We start from the raw sequence: 6,435 nt of genomic DNA, 5'->3' as shown, positions 1-6,435 counted from the left end.
TCTCTTGAAAATGTAAATGTAGCAAGTTATTGTTTAAAAAGGTATGTTTGTTGTGTTAACTATGAATGCCCATGCAAGTTTTAACCTGTGGATTTCCATAGTAGGAAATGTCAGTCTATAGGCAAGTTTGGACACACCAACTCATTCCAGGGTTTTTCTTTATTTTTGCTATTTTCTACATTGTAGAATAATAGTGAAGACATTAAAACTATGAAATAACACACATGGAATCATGTAGTAAGCAAAAAAGTGTTAAACAAATCAAAATATAATTTATATTTGAGATTCTTCAAAGTCCATATTAGAGGCTGGTAACTCTAATGAACTTATCCTCTGCAGCAGAGTCTTCCTTTCCTGTGGCGTTTCTCATGAGAACCAGTTTCATCATAGCGCTTGATGGTTTTTGCAACTGCACTTGAAGAAACTTTAAAAGTTATTGACATTTTCCAGATTGACTAAACTTCATGTCTTAAGTAATGATGGACTGTCATTTCTCTTTGCTTATTTGAGCTGTTCTAATATGGACTTTTCCCAAATAGGGCTATCTTCTGTATACCACCCCTACAACACAACTGATTGGCTCAAATGCATTAAGAAGGAAAGAAATTCCACAAATTAACCTTTTACAAGGCACACCTGTTAATTGAAATGCATTCCAGGTGACGACCTCATGAAGCTGGTTGAGAAAATGCCAAGAGTGTGCAAGGCAGTAAAGGCAAAGGGTGGCTACTTCGTAGAATCTCAAATATAAAATGTATTTTGATTAGTTGAACACTTTTTTTGGTTACTACATGATTCCATATGTGTTATTTCATAGTTGATGCCTTCACTATTATTCTACAATGTAGAAAATAGTCAAAATAAAGAAAAGCACTGGAATGAGTAGATGTGTTAACTTTTGACTGTTAGTGTGTGTGTGATATACACAGTACCGTTCAAAAGTATGGGGTCACTTAGAAATGTCCTTGTTTTTGCCCATTTTTTAAATAACGACATTGATAAGAAATAGTGTAGACATTGTTAATGTCGTAAATGACTATTGGTGCTGGAAACGGCAGATTTCTTTATGGAATATCTATATAGGCGTACAGAGGACCATTATCAGCAACCAAATGAATGCTATTCCATGTGAGAAATTGCCAAGAAACTAAAGAGCTCGTACAGGGCTGTGTACTACATCCTTCACAGAACAGCGCAAACTGGCTCTTTAACTGGCTGAATGGAAGCAGCAATGTTCCAACATCTAGTGGAAAGCCTTCCCAGAAGAGTGGAGTATGTTATAGCAGAAAAGGGGGGACAAACTCCATAGTAATGCCCACAAATTTGGGATGAGATGTTCGACGAGCTGATGTCCACATACATTTGGTCATGTCGCGTAATGCACAGCAACCAGTTGATGTAGCTACCGTTTTTAATTCCGAGAGAATCCAAAGCCCCAGTGTAGGAAGCTGTATGTCAGAGAGAAGGTTGTTGTCTTTTGTTTATGAACATTTGTTGCATTAAAGAGGCAGTCTGTGATTGGTATATACATTTTTTGTCTTTTAATATACACTCCCCTCCATATGTATTTGGACAGTGAAGCTAACATTTTAGTTCGTTAATACACACTTAGTGTGTTAAAGTAGTCAAGTTTTGGTTCCATATTCTTAGCACGCACTGAGTACATCGAGCTTGGCTTGTGACTACAAACCCATTGCGTGTATTTTTTGGGGGGTATGACCTTTGTGCGTCTAACTTTCTCACTCATCATTATTCACAATTCATGAGTATCCACAATCATGGTAGAATCCACATTTATGTAGAAGTGGTGAGTGTACTCTATACCCATTGAGAGTATAAGAACCTCACTTTATAAATGCCTCATGAGCGTAGTTCAACTGTCATACCCCATCAGAACCCAAAACAATATTTTCTTACGCAATTGTTTGTAAACAATATAATTCTAAACAAACACTGTATAGCCTCAAAACATGGTTTAAAACTGTGATTTGATTTACCAAAACAGTGGCAGGTGACTGCCTGGTTGTTGTTTGAACTGCAGATTGCCCCTTTAACTGTGTCTTACCAGGACTTTATCATTTGTTGACAGTTGTTGTGTTCAAAAGTGGATGCATGTTTTTGTGGGAAATGTCAAGTCTATAGGTGTAAATACAAACCTGTTGATGTAGCTACTGTTTGAAATTCAGAGAGAATCCTAAAGCCAAAGCTGTTTGTGTAAGATAGGGGAGGGAGGAGCGAGGGAAAGGGGAAAAAAAACGAGAAGAGAAGCAAGATGGAGCATTTAAGTGTATGAGTCACCGTTCCTTTGTGACAGTGTTGCAGTGATGCGTGGCCTTGCCATACAGCGGAGGGGGAGAGCGAGAGAAACGAGGGAGCGATGGAGGGATGAGATAAAGGAGGAGAGCTCAGTAAATAAGTGCAGAGAAAAATGGTAGTGACAAGGTGGAGAGAAGGATTATTCAGGCAATGAATAATCTACTACAAAACTATTCAATGTTTTCAGAACTGCACAAAGTAGGTGAGATGAACTGGGCATTCAGGGCGGGCGCCATGTTGGCTGGCCCAGAGCTCCCGTTGGGATGTAGCAGTGGCCACCGTCAAGCCAGCGGATGGAGATATGGGGCGCGTTCAGCAAGACACAACGTTCTGGAACTTTCAGATACAAATATGTATTGTTCAACAAACATGCCTCTCTGACATGTAAAACAAGGAATCATGACGGCTCTATTCGCGGCATTTCTATCTGCAACGTTTGTCAACTTGAACATGGCCATGGTTTTATGCCAACGGTATCCTCTGCTGGACCCTCCTCCCCTCACATGGCCTATCCGGCTCCCTCACAACATCCACTGAAGATATCAACGTTGGTCTTTCAAGCATACTTAAATGAACACACTTCCCCTGCATACTAGATGCATACTTCCTACAACACTAGATATACCTTAAAGGCTTTATGCCATTCCCTTGCCTGTCCCCCTCCTACCCTCCGTTGCCCTCTTCCCATCACATGGTCCTACTTTGCTCCCCTACTGCCAGGGACCTCTATCTAACCCTCTGCATCACAAACAGACTGTTGTTCTTGCTGTTATGAAAGAACAGCCTTCCTGCCCTCACTTTCTCTTTCTCCTCTTCTGTCCCTCCCTCCTTTCATCCTTGCCTTACAAATTGCTGTGATTGGCCCATACCTTCTCGGAGAACGCTACTATATTTGGTGACGGTATGGGGCCCTTGTGTGTGTGTGTGTGGGGGGGGCTTGTATGTGCATCTGTTTACCGTTGTTTGTCATATCACAATTTCCTGTGTTATTCTTTTTTTGGAGTCACGCATCAGCCGCGATCAATAATGTTTGATACTGTGAAATAAAGTGCACTTAGAATGTTAGAATGCTGCTCCATTAGGTTTTCCATCTGTCTATATCCCAAATGGCATCCTATTCCCTATATACTGCACTACTTTTACCTATGGAGCCCTGGTCAAAAGTAGTGCACTATATAGGGAATTGGGTGCCATTTGGGATGCACAGCATCAATACTTTATCAGTACACAGATGGAAAATTACTGGGAACATATCACAAATAATGATACAGGTCGTAGGTGCACACAGTGTGTGTGTGTGTGTGTGTGTGAGAGAGAGAGAGAGAGAGAGAGAGACTGAAAGAGAAATAGGGAGAGGTGTCTGTTTTTGATTATGTGGGTGTGTATTCCATTTCCTGAAATGGCCTGGCTGTGTGTGTGGTTACTGATACTAGTTGGCTGTGTGCATAGGCTACAAACATGATGTGAGTTGATTTGACAGTGGTGATGCAGTAACTGTGGGTGTTTAAGTGAATGTACACGTTTATACACGTAACTGCCAAAATAATGGAAACATGAGGGATACAAAGTATATTGAAAGCAGGTGCTTCCATACAGGTGTAGTTCCTGAGCTAATTAAGAAATTAACATCCCATCAGGCTTAGGGTCATAAAAATGCTGAACAGGCCATTATTTTGGCTACTATGGCTATGCCCCCATAGATGGCAATGCCTGCCTCCACATAATATGAGTGGTCACTGAATGGTTTCATAAGCATGAAATAGATGTAAACCATATGCCATGGATGCCTCAGTTCACCAGATCTCAACCCAGTTGAACACTTATGGGAGTGTTCTGGAGTGGTGCCTGATACATCGTTTTCCACCACCGTCAACAAAACACAAAATGATGTTTATTTTGAAAGAACGGTGTCGCATGCCTCTCATAGATTTCCAGACAGCTGTGGAATCTATGACAAGGCGCATTGAAGCTGTTCTGACTCGTGGCGGCCCAACACCCTATTAAGACACTTCATGCTGGTGTTGCCTTTATTTTGGCAGTTACCTGTACATCTATCTCTGCATATGTTGACAGTATGTGCATGAGTGTGTAGTAGGCCCTCTCTGCAGTAGGTCCTGTGTGTGTGTGTGTGTGTGTGTGTGTGTGTGTGTGTGTGTGTGTGTGTGTGTGTGTGTGTGTGTGTGTGTGTGTGTGTGTGTGTGTGTGTGTGTGTGTGTGTGTGTGTGTGTGTGTGTGTGCGCGCGCGCGAGTGAGGAAGCTGGGCTGACTGCCTAGGGGTTCTGCAGTGGCTCTGCATGGAGATGGTGGCGCGAAGGATGACTCACCCAGCAGAGGAGGGAGGGAAGGGAGGGAGTCACATGACCAATGAATCACTGCTGCTAACCCTCCGTGGGCTGGCTGAGCTACACTCATCAACCTCTCCTCTCCTCCTTTCTCCTCATCCCATCCCTTCCTCTCCTCTTCTCCTTCTTGTCTTCTTCCCTCCTTATCCCATGCCTCCCTCCCTCCATCTTCCTTCCTTCCCTTTCTCCTCTCCTCCTCTCTTTTCTCCATATCTCCTCCCTCCATCACTCGCTTCCTTCACTCCTCCTCTCATCCCTCCTTCCCTCCATCCATCCATCCATCCATCCCTCTCTCCTCTCCCCTCCTCTCCTCCATCCATCCCTCCCACTCACCAACCTATCCTCTATTCCTCTCATTTATTTGCAATCTATCTCTTTATTTAGACTCTGAGTGAGTGAGTGAGTGAGTGAGTGAGAGAGAGAGAGAGAGAATAACAATAATAATAATGATGAACTAGCTAACTAACATAAATTATTGTATCAGAAACACCAACAAATGGAACTCTGTATAAATACTCACTCCACTCACACTTCACCCATCAATTTACCCCATGCTTCCATAGCCATATGATTGGATAACCTTTGACAGTGTGAGTCTCCATTATATCTCTATCATTGCCAGCGGGCTCCAGAGGGGGCAGCCCACCTGTTCGACAAGGGGGAAACAGGCACTCCTTACTGAGATCAAAGCTTCTGGCCGACCCCTTGTGCTCTGGATCTCAGCGTGACAGTGATGCATGTTTGAATCTCCCCAGTAACAGTGGTAGGTCCCTGACAGCGGCACCATGGGACTTTGTTGGTACATATAGTCTGACATGACTTCCTTTCCTCTCTTCCCTCGTTCCCCCTCTTCCTTCTCTCCCTTCCTTCCCTCTCTTCTCCTCCTGTTCCGTTGCTAGATACATGGTGTGTGTGTGTGTGTGTGTGAGATTGTGTGTGTGTATCCATCCCTCCAGTGAGCAGAGATCAACCTCTCCTCTGATCACCCATTAAATCTCAAACAGCTCCCTGAACACACACACTCCAACCTTTCTTCTCCCCTCTTACCCCTTCCTTCCCTCCTCTGCTTTCTCCCCCTTCCTCCCCACTTCTCCCTCCTCTCCCCTTAGGTGCATGTGTTATCAAACCAACACAACCATTCTTCTTCCCTGTATCCCTCTTCTGCTTCCTTTCTCATCCTCCTCTTCTTTCCCACTCCCTAACATCCCCTCATCCTTCACTTCCTTCTTCTGCTCCACTCCACCTCTTCCGTCCCTCATCTCTTCAGTCAGTACAGAATTAACAAGGCGACGTGGTTTGAATTGAAGAGGGGAGTCCATGAGCGCAAACAAAGGATATCAAGGACCTGGAAGGATTCTGTATGGAGGAATGGTCTATGATCCCTCCCAATGTGTTCTCCAACTCAAATGAAACTATTTAGAAAAAGGTGAGGTGAGGTATTGAAAACAGGGGTGTAAATAATAACCTTTTTGAGACTTGTTAAACAAAATCTATTTCCCTGAGCAATTGTGTTAGTGTAAAATAATATAATTTCTAATTTTTTGGCAGCATTAAGAACAAATGCTCTTTCTGTGACAGACTGACCAGGTGAATCCATTATCCCTTATTGATGTCACTTTTTAAATCCACTTCAGTCAGCGTAGATGAAGGAGAGGAGACAGGTTAAAGAAGGATTTTTAAGCCTTGAGACAATTGAGACATGGATTGTGTTTATGGGCCATTCAGAGGGTGAATGGGCAAGACAAAAACTGTACTTTTTGAACAGGGTATGGTAGTA

The sequence above is a fragment of the Oncorhynchus mykiss genome, chromosome 21 (genome assembly GCF_057628025.1).
Source record: "Oncorhynchus mykiss isolate SJ-2025 chromosome 21, ASM5762802v1, whole genome shotgun sequence".
NCBI classification, from domain to species: Eukaryota; Metazoa; Chordata; class Actinopteri; order Salmoniformes; family Salmonidae; genus Oncorhynchus; species Oncorhynchus mykiss.
The sequence above is the reverse complement of the archived record's forward strand: the minus strand, read 5'-3'. Positions refer to the sequence as shown.